The sequence below is a fragment of the Lithobates pipiens genome, unplaced genomic scaffold (assembly GCF_037356315.1).
Source record: "Lithobates pipiens isolate NorthernLeopardFrog02 unplaced genomic scaffold, aLitPip1_a1.2 Scaffold_19, whole genome shotgun sequence".
NCBI lineage: Eukaryota > Metazoa > Chordata > Amphibia > Anura > Ranidae > Lithobates > Lithobates pipiens.
In genome coordinates, this window is record NW_027507764.1 from 412,045,051 (window position 1) to 412,062,491 (window position 17,441).

The following is a 17,441-nucleotide window of genomic DNA, read 5'->3' on the forward strand; positions in this document are numbered from 1 at the left end:
TATAGTTAAATTTTTGCTGTGTGTCTCCCACTGAGGAGCTTTTCTTTAATTTTGTCTTGAAGATGGAAAAGGAATCAAGAGGAAACCTCTACTAAGTTCCCCACTTAGCCAGTTTCTGGAATGGGTGCCTCTATTGGAAGATTTAGCCTTACCCCCTCTTCCGATGACAGGTCTAAAATTATTGGATTCCTCATTAGTTTGTGTTTTTTTAGTTTTTTCCATGTCTTGGTTGAGTAGGGCACTGGTGATGTAACCTTAGCCTCACAGATGCATCCCGGGAAGGCTACATCACTAGTTCTTTCCCTCTCAGATGATGTGCACTGTCACTTGTTCCCGGAGGCTGACCCAGAGTATTCAATCAAGCCAGGTTTAGGCTAAAATCCTAAAATATATATTTTGATGTGATAGTTGAAGAGCGTGTGTCGATGACAGATGGGAGGGTAATGCTCTGCTGAATTGAAAAAGACAAAAAACGGAGGGCCTCAAGAGGAGCTTGTTGTACTAACAATCCAATGTTATTCTCCCTGCTGAGCTATTGTGTTCTGATAGGGGGGCTGTCCATCCGTCCGTCCAGTTCCCCCCCACCAGAACACACCGGTCAGCGTTCACAGCCATTGACTGAGAGTGCTGATGGGATGCAGATTGGAAGATATTTTTGGGGCATGCCCCTTGGATAGAAGTTTTGCTATCTACACACCGCTGTTAAACTGGCTGATGGCTTGTTGCCGGATTGTGTGATTTGAACTGATTGTTCCATAGTTGCCATCAGGGTTTAAGAGGTAAGACCCTCTGGTGGAATGGAAGATAAAAATGAGTTGGTCTACTTGGTCTTAAGGCAGTATAAGCTGGATGCTGTATACTTCTACATCGTCAGCACTATGGGAAGGAGGTATAGAGGACAATAGAGCATTTCCTGACGTAATCCTCAGAGACACATAAAGGAAGTTAAAGGTGGCTTTTTTATTAAAAAAATTTTTTACCAATATTTTATATATATATATATATATATATATATATATATATATATATATATATATATATATATATATATATATATATATATATATATATATATATATATTATAATATAGTTCTGGTGGGGTGAACAGCCCCCCTATTACACATTTGCTGGCCACTTCCTGTTATCCATATTGACAGATCCCCTGCAACAGCTGGGAGGGGAGGGGGGAACCGGGCAGAGCTGGGAGCCAAGAGTGCACAGGGGAGGGGGGGGCTGGAGAGCACAGAGGGGCAACAGAAAGAAGCTAAATAGGAGTGGTGGATGTGGCTGCATATAGAGTAATGCTTGCTTCTCCCATCTAGGCATACAGTGGGGCTGCACAGGTCCCCTGCAGTATGGGGCCAGGTTGCAATTCTGACCCCTGCAACCCCTGTGGGTACACCCTGGTCTTTATTACAGAAAGCTCCTGCACCGAGGCCCATTTTTACATTGGATTACTGCACAGATCTGGAGGCAATGCACAAAACACTCCAAAGTTCAATGGAGAATGCACATAACTCTGGGATTAAAAAATACTGTTTATATAAAAGTGTTCAGCTTTAAATTAAAACTGTCATAAGAGCAAAATTGCTGTGACGGGAGGCACTTTGGGCAGGGGGCCAGTGGAACCCAGCTTCCCTTGGAGAGGTTGGGAAACCCTTGTTTCAACTCCCCATGTACCTCTTATGTGTAAATCACCATGTGTATATTAGGGGTTCAGGGTTACAGAGTAAAGGATGGACAGCTACTTAACCGCTTCCGGACCGCCCCACGTACATTTACTGTGGCAAGGCAGCCCAGGTGCGCAAAATCACGTATTTGTACTTGATTTTGTGCACGTGGTTTAGGGGGCGTGTTACTCCCGATGTGATTGAACACCGTGACTCGCCGATCATTCACAGGAGACAGGGAGCAGGTGGTGTACCGGTGTAAACAAAGCACACCGCTGCTCTGTCAGGGAGGAAAAGAGAGATCGCATTTCAGCTAAGCAGAATCACAACCTTTTTTTTCCTCCAGTAAATCTACTCCCCCCTCCAATTAGAAACATCTCCCAGGGAACACTTTTAACCCCGTGATCGCCCCTGTACGTAACCCCTTTCCTGCCAGTGTCGTTTATACAGGGATCAATGCATTTTTTTTTAGCACTGATTACTGTATTGATGTCACTGGTCCCCAAAAAGTGTCACTTGGGGTCAGATTTGTCCGACGCAATGGCGCAATCCTAAAAATCGCAGATCACTGCCATTACCAGTAAAAACGATAAAAAAAAGGTCTCTAAATCCCCTATTTTGTAGATGCTATAACTTTTGTGCAAACCAATCAATATATGCTTATTGGGATTTTTTTTTAACAAAAAATATGTAGCAGAATACATATTGGCCTAAATTGACAAAAAAAATTTGTTTTTTTACATTATTTTTTTGGGATATGTATTATAGCAAAAATGTAAAACAATAAGTTATATTTTTTTTTCCAAAATTGTCGATCTTTTTTTTGTTTATAGCACAAAAATTAAACCGCAGAGGTGATCAAATATCACTAAGGCCCCTTTCACACTGGGGCGGTGCGGGCGTTGGCGGTAAAGCGCCGCTATTTTTAGCAGCGCTTTACCGTCGTTTTAGCAGCGGTCTGCGGGCACTAGCGAGGTGGTTTTAACCCCCGCTAGCGGCCGAAAAAGGGTTAAAAGCGGCGCTTTGCCGGCGCTTTGCCGGCGGTATTGCCGCGCTGTCCCATTGATTTCAATGGGTAGGAGCGGTGAATACACCGCTCCTTCACCGCTCCAAAGATGCGGCTAGCAGGACTTTTTTCACTGTCCTGCCAGCGCACCGCAAATGGGACAGTAATATTTTATCAACAATATCTGTCAAGAAAGACTATTCCTTGTTTGTTTGTTTCAGAACTATACATGTTAATTGAAAGAGCTGGTCACATTGATCTCTGTTCAATGTAGGAGTCAGTCTGCTACTGGGGTCTCCTGCTATTGTCCGAAGGTGTTCTGTGTTTATACTTAATGATAACCGCTATTGTACCTTGTGAGATCGAAGCTGGCAAGGCTGACCTGAATTGGGGATATCTGATTAATACAACATTGTCTGGGTGGGCATTGAGCCACCTAGGCTGGGTTAAGTGACTAGTTAATTAGCTCACGATAATTATGTTCTTGGTTACAGTTGTATTGTTAGGGTAATATAATCGGGGGGGGGGGGGGTGTCCTCCTGTGGTATAAATTTTATGTGAGTTAGTTCAAATAAACATTCCATGTTTCTATAAGCTATTAGTTTTGTATGATTGGCTATAGTATCTGAAATCTGAAGGTCCAGACTGGAGGAAGCAGTGTACTGATGGAAGCACTCACGTGAAGTGTGCAAAGGGGTTCAGTTACAATTGCTATTTGCAAATTGACATCACTGGTTTGTATGAAGTTACACAAAGTTCTTGTAAAGGATCATTTATTTTATTTTTATTTTTTTAAATAACAAACATGTCATACTTGCCTGCTCTGTGCAATGGTTTTGCACAGAGCAGCCCTGAACCTCCTCTTTTGGGGTTCCCTGCCGGTGCTCCTGGCTCATACTGACTTAGGGTAAGCCCTCTAGCAAATTGCTTGATAGGCAGGAGCAGGCCCGGACTGGGCCAAAAAATAGGCCAGGGGATTTTGGACTGTGCGGCTAATTTTGCATTGCAGTGCAGTGACAATGATATAAATATAAAGGGGACTGCACTGTAATGATTAAAGTGCAACTTTATAAAGCAGTCCCCTTTTATATTACAGCATCCCTGCAATCATGCCCCCCCCCTTACTCTCTGCTCACTGTGCAGATCTCCAGCTCCTCCCACCCCTTGCTCCCTTACTTCAGAGTCCGCACGCCCCCCCCCCCCCTACATCAGAGTCCGTAGAATTTTCACTTCAAGGGGGGTGCTCTGTGGACTCCAATGTAAAGGGGAACCCTGATTTAAGTGGGGACCTGATGTAAAGTGGTGTTCTGAGAACCCTAATTTAGGAGGGAATGCTGTGGACTCTGGTGTAAAGGGGAAATCTGATGTAAGGGGGTTTCTGCTCACCAAAGCCCCCATCTTGTATCAGAGTCCACAGAGCAACCCTTACATTTTATTTTCTATATACACTGGGAGGCAGGAGAGAGGGTGAGCTTACTCACCCCAGGATGGAGGCTCAGATGCAGGTTGCCTGCAGCTTTTATCTCATGTTCCTCTTCCTTCACGTCTCCCCGGGATGTGTGGGCAGGGCAGTCGCAGGGTGTGTGGGCGGGGCAGACAGGAGGAGGAGGAGCAGTGTCCAAGCAGAGAGCAGAACTGTCAGCGTCGGCTCTGAGGCTGAGCTGTGTGTGAGATGGACACAAAGCTCAGCCCATCAGCTGCTAATGTAATTTTGTAGTTGCGCTGAACATGACACCGGCATGGGCGCATATGAGTGGGGCCCCCAACCCTTTTTGTATTGAATTGTAACTGTCTCTCTGTATTTTGTAAAGTGCTGCTGAATCTGTAGGCTCTAAAACCCTGTATAATAATAATTAAGGTCCTTGAGGGCAGGGGCTGATGTTAATGTATAATATACTATATGTAAAATACTGTGTAAATGGACAGCGCATTGCTGTGTAAATTGACAGCGTGTTAACATTAATGAATACCCTTATTGTGAGTTATACATGATGTGCCAATAGCAGGGCCGCCAATAAGGGAGGCACCACCGGTGCACAGAGGGGGCCCAGACAGCAGGGGGAACAGGAGGACAATTACAGAATGATGCACTGTGCCTGTATCTCTCCCTCCAGCAGCTGAAAGCCAGTTTCTCCCCCTCTCCCTTCCACCAGCTTTTAGCTGCTGGAAGGAGCAACACACACAGTGCATTGTTCTGTAATGGTCTTCCCATCCCACCACACCGATCCCCCTCACTGGGCTGCCAACATCTGATACCCCCTTGTGTGCCCAGGCCCCCCTCATTCCCCCACAGAGCCGCTGGCTTCTCTCTCCTGCCGGATGCTGCGGGCGCACACGTGAATGGAGAAAGGGAAAAGTGGCTAGTAAATTTGTTATTTACCGGCCCCCCTTCTTTTCTGAATTGGACACAGTGAGCGATCAGTAATGATCACTCCTGTGTCCATTCATAACTGAGCATAGTAAACTGTGCATCCTCTTCATTCATCTTCAGTGCAACTGAGGCTGCAGAGAAATGAATTGAATAATCTGTGTCCTTAAAGTGTTTGTTACACCAACATTTCATATTCCTGATATGTGCCTACTGTACCATGTGTTTGTATGAGGAAGTATCCTGTTATCTTTGTATTTCTTCCTTTTTGTGTGCAATCCCTGGTGTTCCTGCAGTTCTGCTTTTCTCTCAAACTGACCACACTAAGCATGAGAACACATTGTGGTCAGCTCTCAAGCTATGCTGGGAACTTGGTGTGCTCTTCTCAGGCTTGTCCTGATGCCCCCCCCCCCCTCCACCACCTCCTCCCTCTCCAACCCCCCCCCCCCCCACTTCCCAGAACAGAGGTAACAGAGGGAATGTGATCACTTATACAAATTGCAGAGATCCACCAGTCATTGGGTATTAATCCCCAGCATTGCTTTGATACAGTGATCACTCCAGTCATTGGAGATTGATCTTCACCCCCCCCCATTTCATTGGGTATTGATCCCCAGCATTGCATTAATACAGTGATCACTCCAGTCATTGGGTATTGATCCCCACCATTGCAGAGATCCCCCCCGTCATAGGGTACTAATACCCACCATCGCCTTGATCATGCCAGTGATTGGGTATTGATCCCCACAATTGCATTGATACAGTCTTTGGGTATTGATCCCTACCATTGCAGAGATCACCCCAGTCATTGGGGTCTGATCCCCACCATTGCATTGATGCAGTGATCACTTTAGGCATTGGGGTCTGATCCCCACCATTGCATTGATGCAGTGATCATGCCAGTCATTGGGTATTGATCCCCACAATTGCGTTGATACAGTGATCATGCCAGTCATTGGGTATTGAGCCCCACTTTTGCAGAGATCCCCTGCCAGTCATTGGGGACTGATCCCCCACCATTGGATTGATGCAGTGATCACTCTAGTCATTGGGGACTGATCCCCACCATTGCTTTGATGCAGTGATCACTCCAGTCATTGGGTATTGATCCCCACCATTGCAGAGATCCCCACCAGTCATTGGGGACTGATCCCCACCATTGCATTGATGCAGTGATCACTCCAGTCATTGGGTATTGATCCCCACCATTGCAGAGATCCCCACCAGTCATTGGGGACTGATCCCCACCATTGCATTGATGCAGTGATCACTCTAGTCATTGGGTATTGATCCCCCACCATTGCAGAGATTCCCCCCCCCCCAGTCATTGGGGTCTGATCCCCACCATTGCATTAATGCAGTGATCACTCTAGTCATTGGGCATTGATCCCCACAATTGCATTGATCAGGACTGATGCTATCTATAATGAAGCCCAGTAAAGTGTCTTGTAGGATCTATTAGACGGCAGAATTTCTTTAATGCAGTAAACCGGATAGCTCCGACCTCAGCATAGAGTGCCAGTCCTAGAGGGATACCTCGCCTGATTGCACCCTGTCACTGCAGTCATTGGTGGGCTCCCCGTCCAGTGGGCGGGGCCGCTTCATTGCCCTGTCATCGCTGCCATTGGCTCCGGCGCTCAGTACCGAGGGTGCGTATAGCGGGGAAGGGGGAGCCGGCGCTGCTGCAGCTGCTGTGTGCTGGGCCGGGCGGCTCGTCCTGTGCAACTGACACCCTTGTGACCCGATCTCAGCGACATCACCCGGCTGTGCCGACACCAAGGTATGCCAAGCCTCAGCCTGCATGCCCCGATCTGCAGAGGACATTCGGGCTGCCATCTAATGCATGCCATATTGCAGCACCTAGAGATCTCCTCCCGTAAGCGCCATTGCTGCCCTCTGTGGGGTAGCGGATCGGTGCCTGTGTGCCTGGGAGGGGGGCTTACTGCATGATCAGTGCTGCGTCTGCTGCCTGGGGGGGTGATCGCTTTCCAGGGAAGGGGGGCTCATCGTGGTATCTAATAAATCCCATTAGAGGTGCAGTGCGGGGGGATCAATGAAGGGAAATGCTGCAACTTCATTCCCTGTCCTGCCTGGGGGGTGATCGGGGGTCTGCCCACTCCCTGGGGGGGTCAGTGAGCCCTCTGTAGCTGGTGATCATCCTCAGCCCCTGGTTTCTGCAATGCGGTGGGTGTGGTGAGCCAGTAAATTGGAGATGTGGACCTCTGCAGTGCCAGCGCTCCCTCTCCAGCTCTGGCATCCTCACCTCCAAACATCCAGCTCTGTGTCATTGTGTCCTCCTAGATCTGCTGACTGAGTGAGTACAGGACATATGGCTTTCATTAGGCACAGCTGGACTCCCAGCAATGCAAAGGGCTCTTGTTTCCAGACTTCTTCTGGATTTAATGACTATTCCCTGGGCTGTCCTAGGAGGCCATCACTGAATGGGGTGTGGGGGTGAGCTGTCAAAGTTTGCACTCAGTCCAGCTTTACCATCTCTGATCCCAACTAATACAATCCCACCATCCACACATCATCATTTCTAATGTTTCCACAATTTATTCTTCATCTGCTATACACTTCACTGCAGTCCATGTTTGCATAGATGGTTACTTTTGTTTCTAAATATTAAACATTGAATAATGTTGATTTGGGTGTATAAACTTGGCAGCAGTGCTTTACTTTGTAATATTATTGAATCATTACAGGTTTAGGAAGACTGGAGCAGCTGTGCATTGCAACCAATCAGCTTCTAGCTTTCATGTTCAAAGATTAGCCGAACAAGCTAAAGCTAGAAGCTGATTGGTTATCGCACACAGCTTGCCCAGATTCGGTCTGCCCCAGTCTTGGTAAATTCTTTATTTTTTTACCTTTTTTTTTTTTTGTATAATGTTAATTTGCTACTGCACAAATGGTAGCAGTCATTTCCTTTTTATACTTCAAAATATTAAACATTGTTGACCTATTTGTGTATTTTTAAATGATTTAAATCATTTTGGTAATAGTTTTTTCTTTTTAAATTAGTAAATATTTAATATTTGTATTTTTGTTTCTTTTTAATAATTTTGGTAGCTTTTTTTTATCTATTTATTTTAACTAATGTTGATTTCTTTTATTAATTTGGCAGCTTTTTATAACTTGTAAATATTAAACATTGTATATGTAATAATTTTTGGCAGTAGTTTTTACTTTGTGTGTCTAACTATGTAACGGTAATGTCAAATCACACTTTCTAGGTCAAATTCAAGACAAAATGTAAATTTTTGATGGAATTGCTTAGGCACAAATAGCACTTCTTGATGCTCACTATAACATAATTCTACTTTGAATTTAGTTCTACTTAAAAATAAATAAATAAATAAATTTATATATGTGTGTGTGTATGTGTATATGTGTGTGTATATATATATATATATATATATATATATATATATATATATATATATATATATATATATATATATATATATATATATATATATATATAACATTGTTTTACATTTGTATTATGTTGATGTGATGATGCCACTGTTTGCAGCAGTTTTGTTTTTCTTACACTTCCTATTGAACATTGTTTTTACATGTGTATGATGTGGATGTGGTCATGCACATTTGGCAGCAGATCTTTTTTTGTGTTAACCTTGTAGCTGAATACTGTAACAGATGTGCGTTTTGCAGTGATTCATCCTTTTTTGTAGTGTTTGCTGATGGTGGGCTCCAAGTTTTGTGCACTGCATAGCACTGTGCTCAGACAGATTGTGTTGCCCTGTAGCATGATGTGACATAAAGCTCTATCAGCCGGGGTTGATCCATGAAGCATACCCTCATTTCTGGTGACCTTTGCAGCCCCTCCTCATCTCTTGTGTGCTCTTGGGACCATCAGCCCACTTTAACTCATTCAGCACCATAGCAGGGCTTTTCTTACTTTGTGCAAAAGAGGAATACTTTATTATTTTCTTTAGGTTTTTGTTATGTATTGTGTACTCATGGGATTGTCAGTCTACTTTAACTCATTCAGCACCATAGCAGGGCTTTTCTTACTTGTGGTTAGCCTTTTGTGCATTCTTTATCCTTTTATTAGTTTTTCATTATCTTTTGTGTGTAGTCATGGTACCATCCGCCTACTTTAACTCATTCAGCTCCATAGTGGGGTTTTCTTTCTTACTTGTGTTTAGCATTTTGTACAAAAGATGCATAGTTTTTATCCTTTTTATTAGATTTTTGTGATCTGAAATATTTGTATATAATGAAAGAAAAGCTTCATTTTATTTACAAACAATTACATAATCTTGTGTACAATGTTTTATATTTGTTTGGTAAAAAGTATAATCCTAAAATAAAGCAGACTCGATGCTTAACCTACAGATTTAGTTATCAAGCTCCATATTATTATTATTATTATTATTTTATTTTATTTTTTTGGTAATGACTTTCATGTTTTATACATTTATTGTAGAAGTTTGCAGGGTTTAGTAGGATGTGAGTTTGTTATAATTCTGGGCTCGGTGTTGTGTTGGCCACACCCTTTGTAGAATATGCCATGGTCTAGTCTTTGTTTTTTATATGTTTTTTTCATGTTGTGTTTTTTTTTTTGTTTTTGTTTTTTTAGTAATTTATAATGTGCAAGTTATGTTTTATTTTGTATTTCACATAAAGGTTGTGATCTGGCATCATCTGGCGATCTTCTCAATTCATATGATGCTCTGCAGTTTGCAATAATGGCGTGGTCCCAGCTGAGACATACCCTATGACGACATTACAGCACGGGGAGATAAGGGTGGGGTCCTCAGTGAATGTCTGGATCTTCTGTATGATTTCACATCACTAATTAAGTGAATATGACTTGTCTCAGGTTGGCCCATGCAGCAAGCTGTTTTTCTAAAAAGGATTACATCTTACCTTTTATGCTGGACTGAACTAAAATGCCTAAATTGCTCGGTCAACATGTCTCCAAAGTCACTGGGGACTTGGAGATTGCTTCAAGAGAACAATCTTCGAAGTAATAATTTTTAGTATGTCTTTTTATGTAAAGATAACCCCCCCCCCCTTCTTCTTTTTTTTTTTATTTTTTTTATTTTTTTTTTCCTTGATTCTACATCTTAGTCATCTCTGGTCCTTGAATAAAGTGTTATGAGTAATCTAGGGAATTGAAACATTTTACATGATATTCCTAAAGCCTAACCCTTATTTATTTATTTTTTATTTTGGATTGAGTAGGGGTGAATTAAAACTGCTGTCAGGATGTTTTTTTTGTTTGTTTTTTTTCTTCTTCTTATTCTTCCCTTTTTTTTTTCTTTTTATATTTTTCTCAGGGAGATTTCCCCAACTCTTCCTGGCCTGTATTTTAAACAGGCAGGAAGTTGGAGCAGAGCTCTCTATTGGGAAATAAATCTCCTTTTAGACAGAACAAGTGTCCCCATTGAAAGATTTCCCCACTCATCCTGTTCTGGTGGCAATTCCACTTTTATTCATGCTTGCATTGGTGGTCAGGACAATTAGACAGGGTGAATCTACCTAATTGGGACCCAGACAGCAGTAAAAAAAAAAAAACTGACCCCTCATCACTCTGTTTAAATAATAAAATAAAATAAATCCCTTTTAGCTATACAATATTGCTCCTTTCACACTAGCAGCAGTGTTAACTAACCCCCCCCCCACCCCCCCCCCCCCGCCCCCATGGTGGTGATTTTTGCATTAAGAGAGTGTGCTACAACCATGAATCGAGCATTTGGCTTGAGTTTGCAGCATTGCCCTATTCATTTACATTGGAGAGTTTGGCAGGCGATGCCACCTGTCGAACTCAGCATTTTGTGTTAAAGTTGCTGCACCGCAATGCAAAGCATCAGTTGCTGCGGTATGGACCTTCAGGAGGGGCTATTGGATATGTCTACAAACATAGGCGTGCACACAGGGTGTGCCTGGGCACACCCTAATCATCCTATGTGGCACTGATTCAGACCCCTGGTATTTCACCAAGTCCCCCTAAAGTAGCTCCTAAAAATATTGTAAAAAAAATAAAACTGTAAAAAAAAAGATTAAAAAAGACAGTCCACTTCCCTACTGACACCAATCTGCCCTATTGACACTGCCCACTGCTCTGTGGACACTATCAGAATATGTACACGTGCACGCACACATATGTGTTTGAGCTTTGGGGTGCACACCCTAATGCAATAGGCTGTGCACACCTATGTCTACAAAACTGGTTACTTGTGCTTTAACAATACTGCCTGTACCACTGTCTGAAGTTATCTTCCTCTAATTTCCTGCCACAAATCAATTAGACCAGTTGTGGAAGGTTATTTGCTGTCAGCCAATCAGACTTGGTTGCTTTGCAATTTGTTGTCAATATTAACATGTTTTCAGGCATCGGAAGACAGAAGAAGTTGTTTATTTAACTTACAAGAGGAGAAGAGAGTACAAGGGGAACCTTATTTATGTGGTATATAACAAGAACAGTAAGCAGACGACAGGAAGTGTCATTCATGAATACTTTTGTCATATTGCTTGCTGTGTTGTGTGGAAAGTATGTATAAAGGGCAAAAAAAATTGCTGAATTAAATTTTTTTTTGTCAGCTAAAATAGTCCACATATATGCATTTCAATGGTTGGGTTCTCTTTGGTTCTGTGGTGTTGGGGTGTTGTCCCTCTTGGTTTGATACTAAAGCTGACCATACATTAATATTTTTTTGTTTTCATTCAACCAGCAGGTTGAACAAAAAAAAAAACATTTTTTAATCTTTTTCCCTCTTCCGCACATTTGAGGTGGCTGGGGGAATCTCTCCCTCTGTGCTATAGTGTTCTGATGGTGGGAAGATTTATTTGGACGCGCACACTGTTAGTCTATGAGACACGAACATGAAAAATCAAAAGTGCCAATTTTAAAGGCTTAAATTAAGTTATTGTCATAAAAAGTATTTGGGGACCAGGGTCCCCCCAGGGGACATGTATCAATGCAAGTCAACGTTTTAAAAATGGCAGTTTTTTTAGGGAGCAGTGATTTTAATAATGCTTAAAGTGAAACAATAAAAATGAAATATTCCTTTAAATATCATGTCTGGGGGGTGTCTATTGTATGCCTGTAAAGTGGCACAGTTTCCCCATGTTTAGAACAGTACCACAGCAAAATTACATTTCTAAAGGGGGAAAAAAGTCTATTAAAACTGCTTGCGTCTGTAATGAATTTTCGGGTTTCAGCAATATAGATAAAACTCATTGAAAAAAAAAAATGGCATGGTTCCCCCCCAGTCCATTACCAGGCCCTTTGGTTCTGGTATGAATATTAAGGGTAACCCCAAACCAAATTTAAAAAATAAATAAATGGCATAGGGCCCCCCAAATCCATCCCAGACCCAAAGGGTCTGGTTTCACGCAATGCCTAAGGAAATGGCGGTCACGGCAGCCATGTGGGTGGAGCAGGCCTGTCATTGGAAGATGTATCACCAGTGGGCTGTTCAGACCAGGAGTCTGAGACTCCAGAGACCACACACTACTTTTTCAGCAAGCAGAGATGTGTCTTCATCCCTGCTTGCTGAACTACAGTGGGGAAGTTACAAGACTTATCCTACAAAGCGGAAAAAAATGAGAATGAAATCCAGTGATTCAAAAATGCACATTCATCTTCTCTTAAAGTCACAAGGAAACAAAATGAGTACATATCTGCTCATGGTAGGAAAGCGAGAGCAACAACAGGGGAAAACATTTCTGCCTTGTGTCCAGCTTTAAGTATCTTATTAAATTTATAGAAATAATTGATTAGGTATAAACCTGACTTGGTCTACTCTGACCGATGTTGGAAGAAGAGTGTAAACCTGAGAAGCCAATATTTTAGACTAGAACTTTATGTCCTTTATCTAATTAGGAGATTAGGCAATAGTTGGCCAGATTAGTCATCAGTTTTTGCAGTTAGGGAAAAATTACGGGTGCATCTGATTTGGATGCAGCTGCTTTTGTAGATGACAGTCCTACAGTTTTTCAGCCGGATGTTGGGCTGGAGGGTAACGACAAGGCCACCCACAAAGTGAAGTTTGGCCAGCTCATCAGGAACCAGCCAAAATTTGCTCATTGTATGGCCAATGCTATTATAATTTGCCTCTAGGTTCTCCCTAGGAAAATGCTCTTTAGCTGTAGCTAGATTTAAAACCTTTCCTAAGAGTGGAACTAAAAGTTTGTCAGATGCTGTCTATAGTATTCCTTGATAAAGTAATTAACAAGCAAACTCTCAATATTTCACTTGCTGTGCCAACTCTGTCAAAAATGTTTGAGCTGCAGAGAGCTCCAATACACTAATATGTGATGATAATAGTGGAACTATGGGCAAAATCTAAAATGATATACAGGCAGTCCCCGGGTTACAAACAAGATGGGGTCTATAGGGTTGTTCATAAAGCGGACTTCCACACGTTTTTTAGTTAAGTCAGCAGCTACAAAAAGCATAGCTGCTGACTTTAACTAAACTGACACTTACCTGCCCCATGGTCCAGCGATGCTGCCGCCCAGAGGCTAGCTGCTCTCCCCCCGGTGCCGTCATGGTAATTGTGGGCACCCAGCTGTGACAGCTTACGGCTTCACGAGCTGGGCGCGTGCTGTGCTCTCCTACTGGCCAGCTGACCTGATTGCTGGCAGGGAGGGGCCGCCTAGGATGAGAGGAGGTGTCCGACGATGGGAAGTGGGACAGGAAGTCTTACAAAAAGAGGATACACCCTCCCTCCACCCCCCCCCCCCCCCCCCAAAAAAATGACATGCCAAATGTGGCATGTCGGACGAGGAGTGCTTAAAGTGGAAGTTACACTTTTGGGTAGAACTCTGAGTTGAATTTGTAAGTTGCAACAGGTACTTGTATACAATTTGTGGATAGCATGTGGAAGGGTTAACACCCCTGTAACATTTTGGTTTTGCTGTCTATGTCCCTGTTCAGAAGATTTCACCTCAATTTCTGTCCCTATGACAATTGAATTGTGAAAATGTGGGGTTGTTGGGGGAACAAGGCTTGGTGATAAAACTTCAGTGGAGACACCTTTTTCCCATTAAAACTCCTAAAGGAGTGAATTTCCCTTCCTAGGGGGAAATTTCCCCTCGCTTCCTGTTGTCTCCCACCCTTTGTAAGTAGGGGGAGTTTGTGAGTCAGATGTTTGTAACTCGGAGACCACCTGTATGTTATGCAGTCTCTCTTACAAAAAGCAGCATTTTTGTTCTTCTACAACCCTTGTAACAGTCTCATGCTACCTGCTGATTCCTCTAGTACAGTGGTCATCAACCCTAAAAGGGCTGAAATACGTCACAGGTGATATAATTTGCTGCTCAATGATTGCTGTATTCTAGTCTGCATCTCCCCAAGGTAATGCATAATATCTGCCCTGTTAGTGGGCCCTGAGGACAGAGTTGATGGCCACTGCTCTAGTAGACCAAATACTTTTTCCATGTCCTCTAAAAGGCAACAACATCCAACAGAGTAAGTAAGCAGCATTGTCACCCTGCGGGACAGATTAGATTTAAACTGGTAGCTTAAAAGAGAATTTAGGTAGAAGAAACACAAATTTTAAAGCACAAATTAAACTCTCTCTTGGGGAAAAATAAAAATCGACCATTTTTAAGCACCCCACGGACTATGTTAAATAGTTTGTCCCAACCCTTGAAGCAGCCACTTTTGCTAAGAAATTGGAAGTTTAATGGATCTACTGACAGGACCAACGGTTCATAAAACTAGGTTACAAAGATAACTTAGAAGAACATAAATGGCTGTGTTCATGCTGGTGACAGACTGCATCATGTTATTTCTAATTTTGCCTATAGCTCCACTTTAATGCCTATATAGAATTTTAGACCCATAAAACATCAGGAGGGACAGTAGCTGAATAGCACCGTTCTACTGCAGTTATTTTTTTTTTCTTTAAAGGCAACATTCTTTTATTAAGGAATCGTATAGCTTCAGCAGTTTGCGCAGCACATTATAAAATTAAAGGGAGGCAGTCCAGCTGAATTTCAACTCGTGTTAAGATTGGCTGGAGAACCCTGCTTGTAAAAGCTTACAATCCAAAGGTTGACATGTTTAAAAAAAAAAAAAAAAATGCAGCTGATGCAGATATTTTTATGATGGCAATGCTGTTCCATGGATACTAGGGGATGAATACTCAGTGTTACCCCACTGAAGGTTAAAATATTTGAAGATGGTCAGTTTCATGGACATTTTCTTTAATTGTGTTGAAATCCAAGCTATTAAATTAATGTATTTCAGTTTGCCAGTCCATAGTTGTGGTGGCTACTTTTTGCTTCGGCTCGCTGCACCGTTTGCTGAGAACGTTGTGTGATTGGGGCAGTTTGAGGGAACGGCTTCGCCTCAAAGCACACCTGCCTGAGCTAAAGAAGTTCATGGACAAAAATGTATCTTTTTAAGGTTTTTAAACGGAGGGAAACCTGTTCAGGCAATACTTTGAGATATTGATTCATTCATGAATCTTGTGGTAGATAAATGCACAATAGTGTCACCAAGTGGGCATCAAAATATTGGCATGGTGGTCATACGAGGGAACAGCATAATTTATGTTGGATGCTTTGGAATGAGTATAGTATTAGGATATGACGGGCCTAACCTCATGATTTCAACCCTCCAATTAGTCATCCTATTGAATCCTTCTTTTTTTTTTTTTTTTTTTTTCAGGCTAAGCCTGTAATAAGCCAAAACTCCAGTTTAGCTGTTTGTACCTGTACTAGACACGGTGGGAGGATTTACTAAGACTGGGGCAGACACAGTTGGCTTCCAGCTTTAATTTTCAAAGCTGAAGTTGAACAAGCTAATGCTCCAGATTATGTCTGCTCCAGTCTATATCATTTCCCTCACTGGCTTGGCAGTTGAGTGACTGGGAGCAGATGGGCTGGGTCTAAGCACAAGGCTTATTGTGGACTTGGATAGAAGTTAAGGTCTACATCCAGAACCTAGAATCCAAGAAGCTACACAAGGGACACAGGCGTTAGTTCAGCGCTTTAGAATTTTACCCTTTTGTTACTAGAACCTTTTTGCATGCATGTTAAACTGCACATTTTTAAATGCTGTGCTATGTAATCTGCTTTAAGGGACCAGTATATGAATTCTTCTTTTTATTTTATTTTTTGTTGGGTTGACAAACGCTTTAATGATTTACTTGTACTTTGCTATAGAAATTAGGTACCAAAGAAGTACAGTAAGTTTTTATGTGCCATAAATTGTGTGTAATATTTCTGAAATCCGGAGGCTGTCTGCAAAGAGCATTTGTAAAACAATTTTATTTAAACCCTTAGGAAGAATGTAAATACTGTTTCGCTTCTCGTATATCTTTTATATTTTGTGAATGACTGGGAGCAGGTAGCTAAATGATGAATTCAGTTGCATATTAGAGGAATCCATTTCCTTTGAATTCCATAGATATATTCAAGGCTTTTTGCTGTAATTTCTGTTCCCACACATAATTGATTTTGTTAAATTTCAGGAATGAAATTGAAATCTGATTTGTAGGTTGTCTTTCATTCCTTACATAACCTTTCAGAAGAATAGAACTGACATTTAATGAAATACAACTTTTTTTTTTTCATCCAAGAACACATTCACTCTGTAATGCCATGAAACGCAATCTTGCACACACGTCAATCTCAATGCTTTGACCTATGGAGTAACTCGCCTTTCTCCATGTAATCGAGATTTCATCATGAAGCTTTTATTATGATGGCAGAATTAGTGCATTTCTGAAAAGTGTATGTGTGTTTTTTTTGTTTTTAACATAATTTGTTTAGTTTTAGGTCACCACAGTTCATCCAAAATTTTTCGTAAGGACAAACCAAACCCAAACTTTTTTCTCGTACGATACCAGGTCGTACGATTTTCACTAAAGTATATTTTCCATCCTTGAATGCAATATATTGCATCACTTCCAAATTTTTATTCTGTTGTACGAAAATTTTCGTAACTTTAGTAACCTCTTCATTTTCGATCTAGCGACTACCTTGCAAAAAACACAAACAAAAAAGGGATGATCATTCATCCGATAATCTTTGTGTGTACCAGGCTTAAGAGTTGACTCCTGTTCTCTCTCATGAATCACTTTTTTGCCCATTGTTACAATGGGCAGCTTTACCAACAAATCATGAGTCACAAAGGGGGGGTCAGGGATGAAATGTGCTCTAGACCAGCCTTTGTCAACAAGGGGTTTGCGAGATCCAATGGTTCCTCCAGAGGATTGCTAGGGGTTCCTTGATAGATAGTATTTCACATCAGTAGGAGAAACATTGCCTCAAGTTCTGAATAAAGACAAGAAAGGGCAGCATCCAGCACCCAGGCTCCAGTTTGGAGACCGTTGGTTTAGCTCATCACTCCATAGAAATAGTAAACCAGTGCAGAACTACAAACCATAGCTTGCTTTACACACATTT

General features: G+C 42.0%; 1 protein-coding gene and 1 pseudogene across 23 annotated transcripts in view; both read left to right on the forward strand.

Moving 5' to 3' along the window:
* The window catches only part of EPB41L3 (erythrocyte membrane protein band 4.1 like 3), a 332,589-nt gene that overhangs the window by 88,910 nt on the left and 226,238 nt on the right, over window positions 1-17,441 (forward strand). For 14 of the 23 annotated variants that reach the window (XM_077492497.1, XM_077492508.1, XM_077492510.1 and 11 more), the window contains exon 1: window positions 6,661-6,825. The exons of 2 other annotated variants lie outside the window; for them this stretch is intronic. The gene's annotated coding sequence lies outside the window, so the exon portion shown is untranslated. Of the gene's footprint in view, window positions 1-6,659; window positions 6,826-7,335; window positions 7,360-17,441 lie in introns of those variants that run through there. 7 more of the 23 variants (XM_077492489.1, XM_077492495.1, XM_077492499.1 and 4 more) reach the window with 2 other exon arrangements.
* LOC143998077 (small nuclear ribonucleoprotein G pseudogene) lies at window positions 9,987-15,602 on the forward strand (annotated as a pseudogene).